This window comes from Macrobrachium nipponense, chromosome 16 (genome assembly GCF_015104395.2).
Source record: "Macrobrachium nipponense isolate FS-2020 chromosome 16, ASM1510439v2, whole genome shotgun sequence".
Classification (NCBI taxonomy): Eukaryota; Metazoa; Arthropoda; class Malacostraca; order Decapoda; family Palaemonidae; genus Macrobrachium; species Macrobrachium nipponense.
The window spans coordinates 77,376,644-77,401,083 of record NC_087209.1 but is presented as its reverse complement, the minus strand read 5'-3'; the positions used below and the strand labels follow the sequence as shown (position 1 = coordinate 77,401,083).

The following is a 24,440-nucleotide window of genomic DNA, read 5'->3' as shown; positions in this document are numbered from 1 at the left end:
CTAATACTAAACTGAAACTATTAATGCAAAGACGAAGGATAGGCAAATGTTCTGTATCGACGAGCCAGTAGTAATGGGTCCTGCCTGCTATCATGCCTGCGATGACCCCGTGTGACGTCATTGTCTGGCCGACCCGTAGGCCTCAGACTGAATTTCCTGATACAAAGAGGAAACGTTAAGTACATTCAGCATTCAGTCGACTCAAAATATCACCCAGAATACCAGCGCATACTCACAGGTACAGGTTATAGATAAATTTAATGTCATACTATCTCGTGTTATTTAAATTCTCTGCACACTTTAATTCCGTCACCTAGACATATTCTTACCGTATTTTTCTCCCCCGGGGATATAAGCTATTCGAAACAGAAGACGCACCATTTTGATGACGCTAATGAGAAAGGTACCTGATATATTATTAAACTCGGGATAAGGAAATGGATAAGTCAAATGATAACTACATGAAATAAGTAAACTATTGATTTATAACACAAACACACACACACACACACAACCACACACACACACACACACACACACACACATATATATATATATATATATATATATATATATATATATATATATATATATATTATATCAACCACTGGTTGTTCAATCAAAGAAGGTAAGCAACCCTGGGTATGGGTATGGTAATTATCTGGATGGGAGGCTACGGAGAAAACAGACGCCATAAGCAAACAAGCCCCTTATAGATGAAAGAATAAGGAAATGGGGTTGACAGCCCCACTAATTCATGAATACTTGCTGGAAACCGAAAGAGTTAGCAACTCTTGCGCCAAACCAAGTAGCTTCAAGAAGGGCGAGTGGTGAAAAGAGAATGTACGAACGTAAGTCATGCACACAAACACCAAGAATCATGAACATACGTCGGCAAGGTAACTCCGGGATTTCGCTCCAGGTGAGTTCACCTCCTTCAGTCGCTCTTCGGCAAACAGCTTCTCCTTTGGACGTATTGTGGTCCTTCAGGATTCCATCTGGACCTTCTATCACGTAGGGCTCGTTGCAGCGATATTCAACTGATGATCCTTCGACGCGAGGGAAACTCATCTTGACTGTCGTTGTTTCGCTCCAGCTCGTGTCATATCCAATCGCAGGAGGACAAGACCATTCTGTGATGAAATAGAGTGCTCTAGATTATATATATATATATATATATATATATATATATATATATATATATCTATATATATATATATATATATATATATATATATATATATATATATATATATATATATATATATATATATTATGTTGTAGATGCCCACCAATATTTGGACAAAAAATATGGTTTTTATTTCAGCTTTCGGAGAGTACATTCTCTCCCTCTTTCAGAAAGAGAAATAAAAGTTACAAAAACTGAAAACAATGGTCAAGGTAAAAGAAATAATATACAAGTATATAGTTGTCTCAGAGTAACTGCAATACGGAGGTTTGCCAGTCTTGTTTAAGAACTTTGTAGTTACCTAACTACTTGTATGGTCATAAATGCATTACAGAAAGCAACCACTGTTCAAAAGTACCTAACAAATAATATTAAACAATATAGACAAAATAAGATGTATTTACGAAATTCCTTGCAAAGAGTGTAATAGGACATAAATAGGTGAAACGATTAATTTTGACAGAAGGAAAAGACAACATTGTGATTCATTGAGGTGATGAAAACAACGCCCTCTTTCAACACAAACAAAGCAAAAAATCATATTGTAAATCTAGACAAAATGAAAAGCATAAAGTATATTAATAACACTGAAAAAAGAAATCTTTTACAACCTATTTTAATCCAGAATCTTGACACTATGAATCTATATAAGAGTAATTTTAAATTGGACCTTTTCTGTAACGCAATTATGACAAAGCATGTAGTTAGTTTAACTACTAAGTTGTTAAACGAGATTGGCAAATTGCCGTAGTGCAGTTATTCTGATACAGTATATAATTGTATGTTGTTTTTTTTACCTTGACCATTGTTTCCAGTTTTTGGAACTTTAATTTCTCTTTTTGAAAGAGGGAGAGAATGTTCTCTCCGAAAGCTTAAATAAAAACTTTCAATTTTGTCCAAATTTTAGTGGGCTTCCTACAACATAATATTTTAGTGCAACGGATACAGTGTTTATTACTTTGCTATATATATTATATATATAATATATATATATCTATATATATATATATATATATATATATATATATATACATATATATTTATATATATATATATATATATGATATATATATATATATATATATATATATATATAAGATGAAAGGGGTTTATAATTAATATGTTTAATATGCCAATGTGATGTGCTGTGACTTTTTTGGAATGCGCAGACTACCCATAGATTCAAGAGTCCGAAGTGTTGACCTGAGAAAGCTGATAAATCATTTCTGGGATGGAGTGATACGAAGATGCATAGTTAAGCGGGGTCAATGGTCATGAGTTCATGGGGTCTTGTTCAAGTGCCTTTGAAAAACTGGCTGCAACCAGTTACATGGGGCGTGGACGAAAAGGTGTGAATTCATATGTACGTGTCGCCTCTTCCGTTCATAATGGCATCTTTAGCCAAGTCTATGGGGTGAGACTTACGGAGAAGTCTGTGGGAGAAAGGCAGAATGCTGGGATAGCTCTGCGAAAGTTTTTAATTGCTTGTGTGTGGTTCTCCAGGCTGTAATGGGTAAGTGTTGACTTACTTTAGCAAATGGATGGCTTGTTGTCTGTTTGACATTTAGTAAAGATGTTTAATCCTTGACTTTGTCTTTACAATTGTGTGTGCTTACGAGTATGTTCTCGTGTCTTTGTAACAGGCGGTTCTAGTGAGGGGACAGAGAGTCCCGTGTGGAGGAAACTATTATGGAGAAGAGAATTGGTGTGACTAATTACTGATTAAGACTATTAAAATACCGGGGGGTTATCTGTGTGATCTGAACTTTGAGTTGTCATTCCATTTAATTATCCTGTAAGAATTTGAGTTATTCAATTAATGCTCTGCTTCCAATAAATGTCTATTTTTGTAATGCATGACTCTGATTTGATGACCTAATGAAATGGAGGAGAGGTTATTGAGAGAGAGAGAGAGAGAGAGAGGAGAGAGAGATTGAGTGTGTAACTAGTTTGCCTTGACGCTCGGGTTTTAACGCATACCAAGTATCAAATACCCTTCGCTGGTAATAGGTATCAGGGATGGGTAACATATATACATACTGTATCTGTGCACTAAAATAATATGTTGTAGGAAACCCACTAAAATTGGGAAAAAGTTGAAAGTTTTTACTTAAGCTTTCAGAGAGTACATTCTCTCCCTCTTTCAGAAAGAGAAATTGAAGTTACAAAAATGAAAACAACTGAAAACAATGCAAAGGTAAAAGAGATAACACACAAATATATATTTGTATCAGAATAACTGACCTACGAGGGTGTTTGCCAATCTCGTTTAACGACTTAGTAGTACACTAAATACATGTTTTGTCATTATATATATATATATATATATATATATATATATATATATATATATATATATATATATATATATATCTAGCATAATATGTTATTCAGCTGTATTTCATTAACACACTGAATAGTCTTCAGCAGTTAAATTTAGTGTAAATCATACGCCTACATACCAGGTCTCTGTAGCCTGAAAATAAGGTTTAGCTACTTTCATTGACATTTTGTCTTTGCAATTTGTTCAGCACTAAATGTGATAGTTTAATTTAAGCAAAGATGAGAATAATAAATTTACAGTAGATTTAACGCCCGCTACCTGGGAAGACCACTTCTGCAATCTGTATCTTTTGACATTTGGGTCTGTCACTCATTTTAGTTTTGTTAGTTACTGGTTACTGAGGTAGTGCTCTCTACGAGGTCTGTGATAGCTTTGCCTGCTTTTGAAAGACTAATCAATACGAAGGACAACTGGAACGAATTTAGGGTTATACAGTATATACTTGATCATACAAGACGTAAGAAATACAATTATTGTTCAAAGCGTAAAACGAAAATTAATGATTACGCAATGACAGAAATGACGTAAGGAAGACTTTGGAAGATATTAAGATATCACAGCACGTTAAGAAAAATTAGAAATGTAATGAAATACTGTTGTATTATGAAGTAAATGACTAGAGTTTTGGAAATGCAGAGTGGGTGGATTAATTTAAAACGATACTACAGGCAATGTTAAAGGAATTAAAATAGAAACACTGCAGTGAATGACACTCAAATCGAAATCTATTAGACAAGACTTCGACGGCAAAGAGCTGTTCAGAGAGAGCAACATTATTTAGAAAGAAGGGGATCATATCTTATTCAAAAGTGAACATAATCTAACTATGACATGCGACAGAATACCATATTTCAATAGGCTTATGAGCATTTTTGTTTCTGGTACATGGCGCAAATAATCCACAAAACATTAAGGGTAAAGCTGTTCTAGGTTCACGGGCTCTTGGTATGCAGAAGACGAATAAAAAATGGAAAGTATTTGCAAAGCTGATTAGAACTCGGGACAGCATCAAATGTCAACCATAACAATTCGGGTGACAGTGGCCGTGAGTCCTCAAGACGGAACAACACAAATAAATAAGCGCAGTGAATTATAGGCCTGATTTGAAATTTGTTTTCGAGCCAGAATGGAGATGCTGAAACAACGAAGAGAGAGAGAAAAAAAAGAGCCATTGAGTTTTGGAGGGCGATAAGACTTGTCATCATCTGTAAGTACTGAAAAATAAGTTACTATAATAAGGCTTACAGTGAAAAACATCGGCCAAGGATACATTATGTGAGATAATTATTGTTTGTAAGAAAGAAATACAGAATTCCCGAAGAAATTATAATACAATGAATGGAGAACTATAGAACAAGATAAAAAAAATATTTAAGAAAATATAGGGGTATAACTTTTTAAAGAGGAAAGCAGACATGGAATAACTTATAAAGAGAAAAGGTGACGACAAGGAGACATGGTACAAATCCTTGAGATTGACGGAGCTACTTACAAAGTCGGTCAAAAGACTATGATCAGGATAGTAACATATATTAATGTATAAGCTGTAAATCTGAAATCAAAGCAAGAAAAATCTGTCCAAAAATGAAGTGGTTTATAAAATGGGATGAACGTTACTCTGGCCTAAAATATAGTTGTGTCTGGTCAGAAAAGCTAGACTTCAGAAGGTCAATTTTGAGTTGTGGGTCAGAGAAGACTGCATGAAGGCTAATTAAAGGAAAGAATATACCTGGGAAGTTGGGAGAGTAGAGAGAGGAAAAGAGAACGGGAGAAAAATTTAAAGGACGATTAACATTCGTAAAGGGAGATTGCTGAAAAATGTTAGTAACATTAACTAAAATAAAATAATATAAAAGAGCTGGATCGCAAATGTCAATAAAGTCAAATTAAAATCTTGAAATTATGCCAAAAGTAGGACATGGAAGCATGAGGGTTGACTGGATAACACTATATAAAAAAGAATTAGATGTCATGAGCGCAAAATCTTTGATATTAGGTTACTAAAGCAGTGTTCTCTGCTTCTAGGAGAGAGAGAGAGAGAGAGAGAGAGAGAGAGATCCCACAACATAATAACGCTGCATATAACTTGAATATTGTCATATAAGACATAGGTAATTGCGCGCGCACCGAACAAATGTCAAAAGACGAAAAATAATAATAATCCTGGATATCTGTAGTACCCAGATGAAGACCAAAATATCTTACCTCGGTCAAAATCCTTTGGAGTAACGAAGCCTTCAATACGGTCAATCGACTTTATACTTCCCCACTTAATGGCGCTGGGAGTGATCTTCAATTGTTGAAAGGGAATAAGAGAAAAACTTTTTAGTTCCAACGTATATAAGACAGGATAGCAAACCTGGACGCTAATAAATGTATGGAGTAAGTACTTCTTAACTCATAGCTGAGATTTGTTGGCGAATTTGGCTGCTGTGAACAAATCTACAACGAATTATGACTATCAACAAGCAACGCTTCATTACTGTCTCATTCAAAATTCGTTATTCTTAATGGCATAATTAGAGTGAGGACTTACTGAGAAATCATCCTTTGCCTGGTTCCTCCAAAAGCCCATTTCTCCGGCTGCGAAATTCTGACCCTTGCTCGCTTTAAGTGCGTTGTCTGTCGGATGGAATAGAATTGACACTTTTGGCGGGAAAGTAGCATTTCACACTGATACTAACTAACACGATTTGTGGTAGATGGAAGGCACATTCCTTTACTAATAATAAAGTTGTCTCTCTTGAGCGATATCTCGTGAGACTAATTCTTACCCAAGGATTCGCTTCAACAGTTCTGCTCTATGTTCTGCATCAATGGCATTTCCACCTTAGGGAGGCAGTGCCGTCAGTGCACCTCATGCGGTGCACTGTAGGTATGACTTAAAATTCTTTGCAGCGTCCCTTCGGCTCCTAACTGCAACCCTCTTCATTCCTTTTTTCTGTACCTCCTCTCATTTTCTATTTTTTCCATCTCATTTTTCACTCTAACCTAACAACTGTTTAATATACAACTGCGAGGTTTTTCTTCCTGTCACACCACTGATATCTTTTTTACTCTCAATTTCCCTTTGGCCTTTGACTAAAGTTTAATTCCCTTTCCATGATTAATGTCTCTACTTTCTTAAATATTTAAAGTTACTGAACAAGTTCAGATTTTATCATGGTTTCTTGCTCAGTTCTGGAAAAACTGAATAAAGAAAACGGCCTGCTACACTGCTTATAATGCATTAAATTTTCATGTAAACTAGACAGTGAACTTTCCAGATAAATGTTTGCTGATTAGCAATGATTTCAAACCATATTTTGCCAACAGCCTCCATGAGACTGTCCGCTGTAGCTAGTGAGAAAACCAATTTTCCTTCTTCACTAGAAACTTGAGCGTCGAAATACTAATGTAAAAATCGGGAACCATACTCGCCCAGACTATTGGTGTTACCACTGATTATCTATCAATCAATCCATACAATAATCAGTGATCATATCATCACAGTAATACATGACTGGTAACACCAGTACCCCAGCTGACAGCCTCAGTAACGCTGTTGGCGAAATGTGGTTTGAAATCATTGCTAGTCAGCAAACATTGCATCTGGAAAGTACACTGTCTAGTTTACATGAAATTTAATGGAAAATACTCAAAAGGGATAAAGTACTTCCCATGAAATGACTAACTGAATATAGAGGTTTTATTCAAGAGTCCTAATTGCCTATTTGTCCTTTCATAAAACTTACTTGAGTTTCCGTGGTAGTTTCCAACACGAAGAAGCCTGTATGGTGGTTCCCTCTCAATCAGGACATCGTCAAAAGTGGCAAAATGGAACTTTCTAGAGTTATCTATAATTGAAAACTGACAGACAACAGGTTATCATTAACAAATTTTATGTAATATCTACACATATTTGAGCTTTTACTTTGTCTGAAGGTATGATCTTATTAGATAAAAAGTTTTACCATTGCTGATGGTTCATTTGTATCTCTACGAAAACCAACTTACTTATCTTTGCTTACTTAAGTTTATTGAGCAGACAAATTATGTGTAAGGTTTACCCAAGGCCAATAATAGTAGAGGTCAGACGGAGAAGAGATTATCGGCGACTCACCCTCCAGAGTGGGCCACAAGTCACCCCACGCCGACACAACATTCCCACCGGTTATAATCCACACCTTTGTTACACTGTATTGGCCTTGGGTCACTCTGAACCCAGACAGCCACACCTAGGGTCTTTCTGGAGACGTGGCCCACGAAATTGGTCTCGGCCGTTTCTCTCCGACTGACCTATACTGCACTGTCAAGGTATATAGCTGTACTGTATTGGCCTTGGGTTTACCTAGCGTAAAACATTTCCGAGGTAACAAAAAAATAAAAATAAATAAAAACATTAATCATAGATTACATGGCTTTAAAAATGTTCAATGAGATATGAGGTAGACGATGAATTTAGTTTCTTCTCACAAACATTTAATGCAAAATGTTACCAAGACACCAGACTGGAATAGTAGGCTTATAATCAGGTTTTGCCCGTGGAGTTCTATCAGTGTTCAAAATAACATAAGCTGCTTAACTTAGTTATGAGAAGGGAGATACAAATATTACTGCACAAAACTGTATTTTTCATTACAGGATAAAATTTACTGAATTTCCTAAATATTCCCTTCGAAAATGTAAGTTAAGTGATTAATTTATAAACACACACAAACGCCTATGCTCATAAATACATATATAAAAACAATCACACACACATGCATATAAATGTATTTATACACAACTATACTTTTTCCCTTTAAATGGGGTAGCTTCAGAGAATATTAACCTTCCGGGTCTCAGAAACTTTTATGAAGAATAACGGCTAGTTTTATGCTCTTCATTTCCGTGTGTTTATGTCTGATTACTACAACAGAGCATAAGGGACGAGATCGACGGCTGAGTTTGTTTTCTGAAATAATATTGTGTTCCTATTCCTACAGACATATGCAAAGTGGACCGTGCACTTGTTGGTTAGCAGAAACTGGTGGGTAATAGCCAGGGTAAATAATGGCAGAGGGCAGCAACCTCATCCCTACAAACTTGCCGGGAAGCAGTTTGAAGCACATAAGCGCTTGACAAATTGCCGCTTGTATTGTACACATACAATACAAGCACACATACAAAAATACACTCACACACATACATCGGCAACGTGACCTCTTTGTGATTATAGGACCTCGGTTCGTTTCCCAGTACCGGACATCACAATTTCTTCAAAACAATTTCTTTGAACTTGGAGACCTTCAGGCTTTGTAGTGACGAGCGTATCCAAAAAAGAGCAAAGAATTCAAGAAGTTAAGAGGGCATTGTGGCTATTACAATTGCATATGTAGCTGGTAAAAAAGTGACCAATAGATTCTACACACACACACACACACATTATATATATATATATATATATTATATATATATATATATATATATATATATATATATATATATATATATATATATACACGTATATACAGCGAAGGACATCAGAAGGAGACGTCTTACAGTATTTCTTCTATCTTTTTATTTGGCAACGTTTCGAGGCGTAGCCTCAACATTAGGCTGAAACATACATACATTAATTAATATAAAATTGACTTGACTAATTGATACAATAAGTAATCTATTTGAAAAGAAACTAAAAGGGAAATGCTAAAAGTACCTTTTATGGAATAGGAGGGAAGACGAGTGACGGTCACAAGATACGTTGGTCCAAAGTAAGCTCATGCAAGAGTAGATGGGGCAACTGTCGTTGGTCTCTTTAGCTCTGGAACTACTCGTTTAATAAAGTGATTTATAATCGCAAGTTGTTGTTGAATTGAGTTGCATATAGAATTTAAGCCAAAGGCCAAGCACTGGGACCTATGGGGTCATTCAGCGTTGAAATGGAGACTGACAGTCAAATGTTTAAAAGGTGTAACAGGAAGAAAACCTCAAAGCAGTTGCACTACGAATCAAGTGTTAGGAGAGGGTGGAAATTGAGATGGACGAAAGAGAACATGAAAGGAGGTACAGTAAAAGGAACGGAAATGGTTGCAGCTAGGGCCGAAGGCACGCTCTGCAAAGAACTTAAGATAATGGCTACAGTGCACCACACGAGGTCCACTGACGACACTACCCCCCCCTACGGAGGCAAGCTGTTGTTGGGGAATAGGCCTTAGTAAGGGTTTTGAATTGTTCATATTGAATGTTAAACTTACATTTATTGGCACGATTCCGGGTATCAGAGTATCCTGAAGACGCCAATCGAACTCCAGTGCGATAACTAACACCTCTATGGCAATCAATGCGAACTTTGAGAAATCTATGACAGGATACAATATATTTTCCCCGATTTTGAACAATCTAAAATTCTTACTTGGGCCTCTTGCCCACAAAAACCTTGCGATCTATGAATAACGTTTTTTTTTTTTTTAACAAGTAGTTTCAGAGCTAAACAGTCAAACGACAACTGCCCCTCTCTTCTTGGCATGAGCTTACTTTTGACCCAACGTATCTTTTTTTTTTTCTTTTATTGATAAAATTTACAATAGGATCAATACAATGGCTTCATATACATTCATATATACAATATACACAATAACAAATTACAACCCTTACAAATAACAAACTATGTAAGCCTTATATCCTATAGAGTAACTTATTGTTTTTTTTTTTATTCTTTATTTTACAATAGCATTAAGTACATATTCTTTGGTAAAAAGCTTGTCTAATTTATTTGCATAAACTTTACTCAATATAAACTTCGTTTTTTGACATTTTATTCCTATATAAGCAATCAAGTTTGGGTCGTCTGTCAATAGACCCAAAGATCGACCAGACCATACTCCTGCTACAAAATCTGATAGTAACACCATTGCTGTGTTTTCGTCTTTCTTCGATGGTGTCTTGAAATCCAGTTTAAGAATCTTTAGTAAACTATCAGTTTCAATTTTACAACAGCTTTTTAGCATTGACTTTAACCAAATCAGAATGTTTTTTGACGAGGGACAAAAATAAAATATGTGCATATTATTTTAATATTGCCACAAAGAGACATTTATCTTCATTCGATATTTTCATCATATTCAGCCTATCTTTGGTATTAAGTATTTCATGAACATATCTATAAACTGTATCTCTGCTCTTCTTATCAATGTACTTATTATTTACATACTTCCAAATCTGCGTCCAATTAAAAAGCGGGTACAATAACTCTACCTTTGGTTTATAGTCTTTACAATTCATAAGTAACCAGTATATTTCTTTAACAGACACCTTAGGATGATTCTTTTTTAAACAAACGATTATACTTTCCTTAAAACATCAATCATCTCACTATAATATGATGTGGTAAAAATAGTACAGTCTCTATAAGTTTTTTTCAGGTTTCCATCAAAACACTAGCTTTTATTTTACAATAAAAATTACATCATTATTTCAAAACCATAACACTTACTTATATAAATCTTGTTAAAAGTTCTAAACATAATGGCTTTCGATTTATGTAGAATATTCATCATTCCTAGCCCACCTTCTGTCTTTGGTAAAAATACGGTATTTCTTGCAATTGGTTCACAGCTTCCATTCCATAGGTATCTAAATAAACTCCTCTGTATTCGTTTTGCACAATCCTGTGGAGCTGTATATACATGTGACACATACCACGTTTTTGCTAAAACTTTTGTTACAATTAATTATAATACATTTTTGTTAAACACTGTCCAGCTTCCTTTATTCCTAAATATACCTATCACTTTGTTTATCTTACTCTCCAGATTACTCCAATTTTTAGATTAACACTAATCTTGGATGAATTATTACTATGATAAACACCTAGTATTTTACAGGAATCATGAAGGCAATGACATCCTCTTATTGGCCATGCTGATTTATTTCTCCATTTCCCAATGCCTAAAATTGAAGTTTTATTTCTGTTCAAATTTGCACCACTTGCCTTTTCATAATCTGTGATTATATTAAAACATTCTAATATTCCTTTATCACTAGTAACTATGATAACAGAGTCATCAGCATATCCTAGAACAGAAACCTTTAAATTATTTGGCAAATTCAATGACATGTCTATAAGCTTCATTTTCATCATCCTGTAAAGGGTTCCTGGTAGATAATAAACAAAATCATGGATAATGGACATCCTTGCCTTACCGATTTGTTTATGGGGAATGGATCAGAGATATTACCATTTATGCATATTACACTTTCAGCGTCTGTATATAACATTTGTATTAGCTGAATGAAACTAAGATCAAAACCAAAGTTGCTCAATATAGCATATAAAAAGTCATGATCCACACGATCAAAAGCTTTAGACCAGTCTAGATTTATTAACGCAGCTTGTTTATCATTATTATTTGCATAAATCATAATATCTCTCATAATGGAATTCAAGTTGATAATGGACCTATCATCTGCACAACTAAACTGCTCGCAGGAAATAATTAAATGTAACACATTCTTCAATCTATTGGTTATTATTTTCGCTATTATCTTAAAATCCACGTTTAACAATGTTATTGGCCTCCAGTTTGTAATAAAACCAAATAAGTCTCCTTCCTTCGGCGTAAGCGTTATTATTCCTTTATTCATTTTAGAGATGGTCTTATATCTAAAAATAAACTTTACTATGCTTACAAAATCGGTTTTTATTTCCTTCCAAAATTTTTTGTAAAACTCAACAGTGAGACCATCTATTCCCGGACTTTTACCATTCTTCATCCCCCTCAATGCTTTCAATACTTCAGACTCTGTCACTTCTGAGGTTAAAATATCATTCTCATTCCTATCAATAACTTTATCTACTAATTTCAAAAACATGTCTTGATAAGACTTCTCACATTTCTCTTTTTTGAAAAGCTTTTCAAAATATTCCCTTATATTTAAAATAATAGCTTTTAGGGTCACTATTTCGGTACCATCATCCCTCTTTATCTTATTTACATATGATTTAGAGTTTTTCTCCTTCCCTAACAGATACGCTGAAACTTGTTCCCCCTTTAATTTATCGTCCACCTTTGCTCTAATTTTGACCCCTTCGCAGATCTCATCTTGAATACTATTTATTCTTAATTTCAAAGAGTTCACTAACGAAAACTTGTCCTTATTCAGTACACCTTTTCCTATTTCTTCTTTCAACTGGTAGTTCAGTAAATTCAATAAGCCATATTTTGCTTGGTTAATTTGCTTTGAACATGTGATAAAGAAAGATTTCAGCCGGGCTTTCGCATATTCCCACCAACACAAAATATTTCCAACTCTATCTTTGCTCCTCTTAATACTATTCCAAGTCATAAGAAAATTGTCTTTTACAATATCTTTATCTAGAATATCACTATTAAGTTTCCAGTACCCTTTCCCTGGCGACGCTACATTTTCTAATTTCAAGGCTAATACTATAATACAATGGTCAGTCCAGCTAACCAGGAAATTTATTTTGAAATATTTGCCACATGGTTATGTAAATCTTTTAAATAAAACCTATCCAGCCTTGAGCCATAATTCTCCCTGACATAAGTATACTCCACCTGGTGATGACATGAAACCCAAGCATCTATAAGTTTCAAGTTGCTTTTCAAGCTTACTAATGACTTTGATATTAGTTCACTATCTGAATTTGAACAATCTCTCATACAGGTAATAGAATTCCAGTCACCACCCATTATGATATTGCTTATATTGTTCCTTAAGAAATATAAAATATCTGTATTAAATAATTTCTCCCTTTCTTTTCTCTTACTATTCCCAGCAGGAGCATACACATTTAATAATTGAATTGTAACGTTTGAATAACGACAATTAACACTCATAACATAACCATTAATATCGTTTTCAAAATTCAAAATTTCCACATTAGATGTTTTATTTACAAAGATAGCTATTCCACCCTTAAGCATTTGTGTATAATTAATCAAAACTTTGCAGTATTTTTCAACATATTCCAGTTTCCCTTCCCGTTTTATATTGTGCTCTTTGACGGAAAATTATATCTAGTTTATAAAGAAACATAAAGTTTATTATTTTAATTTGCTTATTCAAAGTATTAAGTCCATTTACGTTAACTGTAGCTACATTTAATGTGGATGAAATGAATTTTGTATATTATGTAAAAAAAAAAATGTACAATACTGGGTTAAATTGCTTTAAGCTTCTTAGTACACTTTCCTGTTTCATCATCTGATGATAAATTCTGGTTCATCCTTTCCATGTTTTGACACTGGTCTTTCTTCAGCGTTATCTTAAGTTTATTGCTAGAGTCTGTTTTTGTATGCCATGTTTGCATTTCCATATCAGTGCTGTAAAGTTCTGTTTGGGGCGCTGACATCTCATAATATATTTCCTCACAATCCATTTTTCCCTCTTCTTTTCCTTTTACTATACTTGCTGCTTCGTTTTCTGTTAATAACTCATTTTCTTTAACCTCCTTATGAATCTCAACCTTTGTGTTTGACGTACGCAATTCACTGACACCTATTGGTTGGGAAACTTTAATTCTTGGCCTTCCTTCATCGTCATCATCCTGCTCGTAATCAAGACTGTCCTCAAAAAGATCCCTTTCGTCCTCATAATTTGGCCCACCATCGATTACTCCCTTATCCAGTTTTCCATAAACATTTTCTTCCCTTATGCAGTCCAACGGTTCTACTGAGACAAGTTCTTCCTTCGTTTCTTCCCCTAGCTCACTTCCAGCATTCCTTTTTGTTGTGCCCTTCCCCAGTTTTATCGAGTCGTCGTCACCCTTTTCTTCCTCAGAATCATTTGGTGAATTATCCTTAACAATTTTTTCTGTTGTGCAAGCTAATGCCTGTTCTTCCACTGAATTAGGTTCTTCATCTCTGTCCATTCCTTCGGTCACTATATTTCTGTAGTTTTGATAACTTTGGTTATTTCCGCTTTCCTCACTGTTTGCATTTTCTACATAGCTTTTGTGCAACTCATTTGCTTTCACGTTGGTTTCGTCCTTTCCTTCCGTAGGCAGGTGAGGAAACTCTCCTTCTTTAAACTTAGACCTTACATCTTCGTATTTGCAGTCTTTAGCTATGTGACCTATTTCCCCACACCTAAAGCATGTCCGTTGCTGCCCATTATACAAGATAGTTAAATGAAATCCGAAAACCGTAATTGATGAAGGAACGTTCTCTTTTAGTCTCATGCTGGCTGTCCTAACTCCCGTCAATAGCCCTTTGAATGGTCCGTTAGCATATTTGTTTTGCCTGATTCCTTCCACTTTGCCATATTTCGATAAAACCTCGATCAGCTTTTCATCTGAGAGTTCGAAAGGAGCATTCCTTATTGAAACATACGTAATGGACGTACTAAAGATTCACAATCTTTACATTTCCCAACTGGTCTGAACATACCTCTTTGCCTTCGTAATTTTCCATGAGATCATTAAACACATTTGGTACTACTTTAACAATTACTCTGTTCTTATTTATAAAATGAACTCCTATAATCGAGTTATGCACCAATTTCATGTTTGAAAATAACATTCTACTAACAACATCCATAGTAGGGTATACAGAAAACTGCAGCCCAAAGGAGTCCTTTCTCCTAAACGGTGTTGAGTATGACGCCATACTGTTACACTGAAACTAGTCACGAAAAGACTCAATAGATGGCAGCACCGTCGCCACCGTCCAGCGCAGCCTCCCCACCTAGGCAATGCTAGGGAGGGGGCGGGGCCACTACTCAAAATACAAGAACTTAACGAAGTTTTCAAGGTTTATAACTGCACTGTCACTTAATCCACCTCCACTATGCTTACTTCAGCACTATCGGCATATATTCACCGAACCCTCACAACATTTTCTCGGCGAAACTGCAGCTGTAGTCCCAAAAATAAGCAAAAATGAGCAGGAGCAGCAACCAAGTTGTTTACCTAAAAGCTTCTTCTTCTCCTCCCCAAAATTTGACTTGACTAATTGATACAATAAGTAATCTATTTGAAAAGAAACTAAAAGGGAAATGCTAAAAGTACCTTTTATGGAATAGGAGGGAAGACGAGTGACGGTCACAAGATACGTTGGTCCAAAGTAAGCTCATGCCAAGAGTAGAGGGGCAACTGTCGTTGGTCTCTTTAGCTCTGGAACTACTCGTTTAATAAAGTGATTTATAATCGCAAGTTGTTGTTGAATTGAGTTGCATATAGAATTTAAGCCAAAGGCCAAGCACAGGGACCTATGGGGTCATTCAGCGTTGAAATGGAGACTGACAGTCAAATGTTTAAAAGGTGTAACAGGAAGAAAACCTCAAAGCAGTTGCACTACGAATCAAGTGTTAGGAGAGGGTGGAAATTGAGATGGACGAAAGAGAACATGAAAGGAGGTACAGTAAAAGGAACGGAAATGGTTGCAGCTAGGGCCGAAGGCACGCTCTGCAAAGAACTTAAGTAATGGCTACAGTGCACCACACGAGGTCCACCCCCCTACGGAGGCAAGCTGTTGTAGGGAAGAGGCCTTAGTAAGAGTTTTGAATTGTTCATATTGAATGTTAAACTTACATTTATTGGCACGATTCCGGGTATCAGAGTATTCTGAAGACGCCAATCGAACTCCAGTGCGATAACTAACACCTCTATGGCAATCAATGCGAACTTTGAGAAATCTATGACAGGATACAATATATTTTCCCCGATTTTGAACAATCTAAAATTCTTACTTGGGCCTCTTGCCCACAAAAACCTTGCGATCTATGAATAACGTTTTTTTTTCTTTTAACAAGTAGTTTCAGAGCTAAACAGTCAAACGACAACTGCCCCTCTCTTCTTGGCAGCTTACTTTTGACCCAACGTATCTTGTGACCGTCACCCGTCTTCAATTCTATTCTTTTTCAGCGTTTTAGTTTCTTTTTAAATAAATTGCTTTTTATAATATCAATTAGCGGAGTCAATTTTATATTATTTAATGTATTATGTTTCAGCCTGATGATGAGGCTACGCCTCGAAACGTTGCCAAATAAGTAGATGAAATGCTGTGAGACGTCTCCTTCTGATGTCCTTTGCTGTTTCTATGTGTGTAAATGTGTAAATGTATATGTATATATAAATTAATCTTATTATAATATAATATACTATATATTATATAATATATATATCTATCTATAATTATATTAATTATATATATATACTCTATTATATAATAGATTATGTATACCATATTATTTTATGTATGTGTATATACATACATATTTGCTTAAGTGAAACGAACGTCAATACAATCACTGTCAACAGTTAGGTCACTGTTAAGACAATAAAACAATGATTAATTAGCAATCAAAGCAATGAAACATAAAACTAATCTTTCTTTGGGATTGTGCTCTTTACAGACATCCATGATACATGGGTCAAAATTTGATATGAAATTAACGAAATAGAATATTCTCCCAGAGCTGTCGGCTTGCTTGAATGTCTGTCTGTCAGTTCAGGCTGAAAGAGGAATCTTAATTTATCAGTTTAATTGTCTAAACGCAAGCATATGCCTGCAAACTTATATCAGAACGAGATCATGACTACTTTTACATATAAGTGTATGTTACTACACCTTTACATATGCGCTTTTGATATTGGGTACGCAGGGATGGAAATGTAATCATAAGGACATCTAAGCTTCTGAAAGATGATTAACGAACAAACTGCTACTTGGAACATGTAATTTCTAGGTCTTTCTTTTCTTCATCCTCCCCAAATATTAGGACTGTACACTCTTTCACCCGACCACTTCTTGTGTTTCCCTCAATACAGGACGCATAAATTAATAAAAGGAGTTCTTACAGAGATGAAATTGATGACCAAATACTTACCGTGAAAACTAAAGGTCTGGCCTTTGCACCGTCCCACGAGAGAGCTGAAAGGTGTTGAATACCTGAAAATAATCAATAGTGTCTAAGTTCGATTTCTATGATGAAATTATTGTGCGCCGAATGTTTGTACAATTATAAAAAAAAAGGAACTGTTTTAAGTTATTAAGTGCTGTATATGAACAAAATGAATATTGTCCTCTACATAATATTGTAATAAAATAATGTATTGTGTACATTAGATATTTGAAATAAAAAAATAGTGGCTCATTTATATACCAATGTCTTCTGTTTTATCAACACGAAGGATCAAATGAATGTTCTTATACATCCATTTGATCTTATAACCAAATAGCCATTCTATTTGTTTCAATTTTATCAGGAGTGTTTCGAACATCTATAAACCTTAGCCACTTTGGTTTCTCTAACCTTTCTACCATTCTTTGCTTTTCCCCACTTGTCATTTCTGTATAAGGTTTGACTTCTTTGAAAGTTCCCAACAAACACACATCACCTTAGCTTTGAAGATGGGTTGCTCTTTTGGCACACAAAACTTATGAGCATGTGGGTGGGAACTTACACTCGCGAATATATAACCTCAGTTCATTAATACATTTACCTTCCTTCGAGTAAACTTTCTCTGCAGATAACAGTTAATTTCACATCAACCAAGAGCAAGTACGTCAGTGGTGTCTAGCATCTGCTGTTACTTATGACCTGAAAATCCCAAAGAAATTTCAGTTTTTTCATCACGAGGAAAAAAAATAGTTCTTCCACTCCGACGAAATCTAATTTACAGATCTCATTTCAAACCGAGAAAATCCAGATTTAGAATTAAAAAAAAAAATTAAAATTAGTCTGTTACAATCTACATTCTATACGGACGAGAAACTTGATATGACAAGGAAATTCTCTCAATTATTTGATCGATGTAAAAATAAAGCTTTAAAAAACGTATTTGGAGTCACGTGGCAGGACAGGGTGCGAAATGATACCATAAGAAAAATGACTAGGCTTTCAAAATAGTAGATGAAATAACGATGCAAGGAAGATGGAGATGTCTTGGACATGTCCACCGCGCCACCCACGAGAGAAGTGTAAGCGACCACGTCAGACTGGGCTCTCGTAAGCCCCACAAGAGTTGGATGAGGACTGTGAGAGGGAATCCTGGAGAAATGATGGAGATAAAATACAAAGAAAACGAGTGGCGGCACTGGAGGTGATGTTGATGTGATGTTGGTGTGTGTGTGTGTGTGTATATATATATATATATATATATATATATATATATATATATATATATATATATATATATATATATATAGAAGGATCCACAGTAATATTCTTGTTCATGAAGACAGAATATATTTGTAGAAAATTATTGTTTACAGTGATTATAGCTATTGTCCATCCTTCTGTGGACTTGATCACTAACTAAATAAGAGACATAACATTGGTGAAGAAATGGAAATAAATATAAACAAACAAAAATGATAAACAAGGTTAAAATATGCGAACAAACATTGGGTCGTATGCCTTTCCATTTCTCTGTGATCTTCGAGGCGGGACTAAGTTCTGGTCTTTCTGAATGACATCTTGAAGGTCGTTATCCAAATAGGTAGTTTGTAGATAAGACTCTGGAAAGGGCGAAGGGTGGCTATGTATATTATCAGATTGAAGAAGGCTGTATGCATTTCTGAAGTTCTTAATTCTGGCCCTTTTGCAAATCTCCTCACTCAAAAGTAAATTGTTCATGATGCCAGTATTCCCCTCAAAAGTGTCATTCAGAGTGATGAGAGCCCCTTCCACGATCCTCTTAGTGGTCTTATCCGCACTATTGCATATAATTTTGCCTCCCCTGAAGCCAATGGCATGGTCAGACTCCCAAATATGCTTGGCAATGGAGCTGTAAACGTTACCCAAACGGCACACTGCAATATGTTCTCGTTTCCTCTGGTTCAGGGAACGACCAGTTTCACCATTATGGCTTTTGTAACAATTTTTACACCATATAGCATAGACTCCAACATCGGTGTTTGGTTTTCTACAACTGCTTTTGATAATTTTTTTAAAGAGTTTTAGGGTATTGAAAACCTACGCTATACACATGTCTTTCTTTTCTAAGATTATTAGAAACTTTTTTCAGGTCATGATTATACGGACGGGGACTACACAATTCCATCCAAATTTTTACTCAAAATTCTATCTATGAAATTATTTATAGTCTGGACATCGTCTCATTAGTCACTAATGTGCCTCTTGACTTTGTTTCAGCTAATTTGGTTAACATTACTGAAGAGGGAAAATTCACGCTACCTATTCATATTAACAAATTTTGTGAGCTCATAAAGGAGGAGATTTCTACCAACATAAAGCAGGGGTTGCTATGAGATCCTCGTTGTCGCCCGTTTTGGCTAATCTTAATATGGAATTTTTTGAAATACTTTCTGTGGACAAACTTTGTCAGAAGATTTGAAACCTTTTATATGGGTAAGATATGTTGACGATATCTTTATTGTTTATAGGGACGATGCCGAATATTTTGATTAATTTCTTTTACAACTGAATTGTCTTATTCTATCCATCACGTTTACAGTGGAAAGGGAGTCGTTAAGCGCCTGCCATTTTTAGACTGGTTGTTCACTGGGATGATGCAAATAAGTTTTAAATTTTCAGTTTTCAGAAAAAGTACTCACACAAATACGTACATACATTTTATTCATATCATGACGAGAAAATCAAAAGCAACGTTCTGACCAATTTGGTTTTTTTAGAGCGTTTCGAGTTTGTGATTCTAGTTTCATTGACCATGAAGTTGAATTCTTGACTGCGAGTTTCAAAAAGTTATGTTCCAAGTTTTTTTCTATTGACAAATTTCTCTCGAGAGCCAGAAGAATGTTTTATAATCCAAGGGAACACCGTTGAACTGCTAATTTTAAATGGCTTCCCCTTCCGCATAATCATGACCTGAAAAGAGTTTCCAATACATGGGTGTAGCGTAGTTTTTCAATACCGTAATACTCTTAAAAAGAAAATGATCAAAAGCAATTGTAGAAAAGCAAACACCGATGTTGGAGTCTATGCTATAGGATGTAGAAATTGTGACAAATGCTATACTGGTGAAAGCGGTCGTTCCCTGAATCATAGGAAACGAGAACGTATCCCAGCTTGACGTTTGGGTAACGTTTACAGCGCCATTGCCAAGGACACATGGGATTCTGATCATGCCACTGACATCAGGGGAGGCAAAGTTATATATAAGAGTGCGGATAGGACCATTAGGAGGATCGTGGAAGGGGCTCTCATCACTTTGAATGACACCTTTGAGGGGAATATTGGCATTATGAGCAATTTACTTTTGAGTGAAGAGATTTGCAAAACGGCCAGAATTAAGAACTTCAGAGATGTGTACAGCCTTTTTCAATCTGATAATATATATAACCATCATTCGCGCGTTCCAGAGTCTGATCTGCAAACTAGCTTTATGGATAACGACCCTCAAGATGTCATTCAGGAAGAAGACCAGCGCTTTGTCCCGCCTCGAAGATCACAGAGAAAAGGAAAGAAATGCGACCCAATGACTTGTTCGCATATTTTATCCTTGTTTATCATTTTGGTTTGTTTACATCTATTTCCATTTCTTCAGCAATGTTATGCCTCTCATTTAGTTAGTGATCAAGTCCACAGAAGGATGGACGACAGCTATAATCATTGTAAATATTTCTTCAAATATATTTCTTCATAAACAAGAATATTACTGCGGATCCTTCTCCTGATTACTTAGAAGCACGATATAGTGTTTTTATATTGCATATATATATATATATATATATATATATATATATTCCAGTAAAATCAATAACCAACATAAAAATGTATGGTCAGTTCTTACCTATAAAAAAATCTCCTTGACCTGGGTTGCCAGAACCGTTGTGGGATGGTAATGGGTTCTTAGCGTGATGGGTTAAAAATCTTGTCCAGCCATTGATTGCGTGATTCTTTTCTGAGAGTTCACAATGAACCTGTAATGATAACGTATATGATCTAGTAATTTGTGCTTCTAACACTCATGAATCTTTATGCATACAGATAATATTTATTCGTAAATCTTATTATTTCCTACGTGTATGTAGCCCAGAATATATAGACGTGGAAATAGATAAGATTGGGAACACAGGCGAGAGACTGAAATATCCTGACAGTGTTCTAAACAATGCATTAGATGCGGCAAGATAAAAATGAAATAAAAAGTACCTTACATATACAAAACATTTACTTGTAATGCCTTATAATAATAATTTGAAAGATATCCCCCATCTTCTGAAAAAATTTAGTGTTAAATCTCATTTGAAAACAATAAAACAATGAAACATGTACTTGTCAAGAACTCTCCCGCCAATACTAAAGGATGTGTACATAAAATTCCATGTAAGTCTTGTGACAACTTTTGAATTGGCCAAACGGGTAAAGCACTGGAAAAGAGAATAGAACAACATAAAAAATGTGTGAGATATGCACCAGGGAACAGTGGTATTTTTGTACATGTTGGTGAGAGCAATCACGCTATCAACTGGGAGGGGGCCAAAAAAGGATTGTGTATTCTAATAACGCACTGGAAAGGAATATCATCGAATCTAGCTTTATAAAAAAAAAGATGCAGCCATAATATGAATATCAGTCAAGGGATGTATAAACTTGATCCTTTAATATCAAAAGAAATTTGTTAATTGTTTAAATTTTAAGGAAGACAGTAGAGGTGAATGAAAATAGGATTACCATATTTGTAAACACAATAAAGGGGCAGCCCTGCTAATGAGACTTCCAACCCCGCCTCCCTGACACCTGTCAGGTGTGGATTTGTAGTCTCCTATGGTGGGTACGTTTATTGGTACTGTCCACTGAGATTATATTGTGAATTTTAGCCAAATGAGTTTTGAAAGCCACTCCTACCTTGAGACCAGCTTGTGGGTGGATCTGCAGTCTCAAACGATTGTGTGTATGTTCGTCAGTACCATCTCTGTAGTCCATATATTTGTGAATTTTTATCACATCACTGTGATTCATATACATGCATTAAGCTACAAATGTCCTTTAATATACAATTCGCTCTACCTCGGAATTAATATATCTTCATATATGTAATATATCTTCATATATGGAAACCAAACGGGAATTTTTTAGTTGATAATACATAACTTCGTCCTCTCGTGGATTCGAACCAGCAGACAGAGGAGAAATCAGGACTTCAGTGTCATCTTGACCGACTCGACCAAGAAGAGAGGTATAAGTTGATGCTGAATCCGACCTTACAAATCACTGTCGAACTCAGATATTTGTAATTAGAATCGATATCCACCCACCTCTGCCATGTTAACCAAGACGTTCGTCACTGAAGTCCTGATTTCTCCACTGTGCGCTGGTTCGAATCCACAAGAAGACGAAATTATTATCAACAAAAAAATTCCCCTTCGGAAAACATATTTATTTCGAGGTAGAGCGAATTGGACATTAAAAGACATTTGAAGCTTAATGCATATATTTGTGAATTCTAAAACTATGTATTAGTCCTTCATCAATGGCTTGGAAATAAGGTCAAAACCGGTCAGGACTATACCTCATCTTATTTTTCACCTCTGGATATACACACACACACACACATTATATATATATATATATATATATATATATATATATATATATATATATGATATATATGTATATATATATGTATATATAGTAGTATATATATATATATATATATATATATATATATATATATATATATATATCCAGAGGTAAAAAATAAGAGACGGGGTTTAGGTCGTGACCGGTTTTGACCTTTTTTCCAAGCCATCGATGAAGGACTCATACATAGTTTTATAAGACACAAACATATGCATTAAGTTATAAAAAGTCCTTTAATATTCACTTCGGCCTACTCGGAATTAATATATATATATATATATATATATATATATATATATATATATATTATATATATATAAATATGTATATATATATGTAATATATATAATATATATATAATATATATATATATATATATATTAGTATATATATAAATCTCAAGGCATTGTAACTATATCTAAATACTACTCTTTTAGTGCTTTGCGTGTTGAGAAAATAGGGAAGGTCTCTTCGGTATGGTCGTGTAATTAAGAGCCGCGGTAAAGCTGGGACCTAATGTACCCCAATATTGAATATATTCAGGATTTATTATTTCTTTATATTATCCAGAGAACTGCCAGACAAGAACACTTTTGCTATACAGCGCCATTTTCTGGTGTCTAGCATGTACTAAATGTCTAGTAATGGCCATTCTACACCCGCTCTTTTATGCTGTCTATGATAAATAAATCATTCTCAAAATTGGTAGAAACAGTTACATTAACATTGGGCTAGAGTTGCAGCGTGAAAAAAAAAATGAGAGGACGAAAGGGACTGATGGAAAGCAGGGAAATAAAAACCCAAAGGTTACCTTGACAGTTTAAAAAACATTCAAATTACGTACGACATTTCTCTACATTTGCGATGGTTCTCGGTTCTCACAGTATCAACGAAAGATACTTTCAGCACTATATCCGTTTGGCTTTGTTCGTCTGTTTTGTAGTAAACCACCTCCCCTTTTGTATCACTTTGAATTCAGTCATAACTATGTAATATCTATTGACAATTATTTCTGAAACTAAGATACAAGTTTATTTTCCCTCATGATAAAAACCACTCACTCTTAACATACAAAACTAAGCAAAATCGTTTAGATGTTTCCGAACCAACACATGTTCATCGCGAAGGTCAGAGAGCTGGATCAAGTGGAGACCCAACATTTCTCGTCTCAACCTCAGTCTCAAGTATTTATTGGTATTGACCTTTTGATGGGCACGAGTAATTCATTGTTCCTAGTTCTCTGCCTTCGAAAGATTTAGGTCATACGCATTCTGTATTTCAGAACCTCGCCCTTTATGTAATCAAATTCTGTATTTCTTGGACTTGACCATTGTATAAAATGCTTATTGTTCTCAAACTAAAATATTGGGTATCAACGTTGACACCATATAAAAAGATAATACAAAATAT

At 35.1% G+C, this 24,440-nt stretch overlaps 1 long non-coding RNA gene across 1 annotated transcript; it reads right to left on the bottom strand.

Moving 5' to 3' along the window:
• Positions 1-897: 897 nt before the first annotated feature.
• Positions 898-6,158, bottom strand: LOC135195470 (uncharacterized). The gene is made up of 3 exons (XR_010310143.1): positions 6,070-6,158; positions 5,739-5,823; positions 898-1,133 (listed from the first exon to the last, which is right to left on the bottom strand). It is a non-coding gene; the product is annotated as an uncharacterized LOC135195470 (long non-coding RNA).
• Between the last annotated feature and the right edge of the window lie 18,282 nt (positions 6,159-24,440).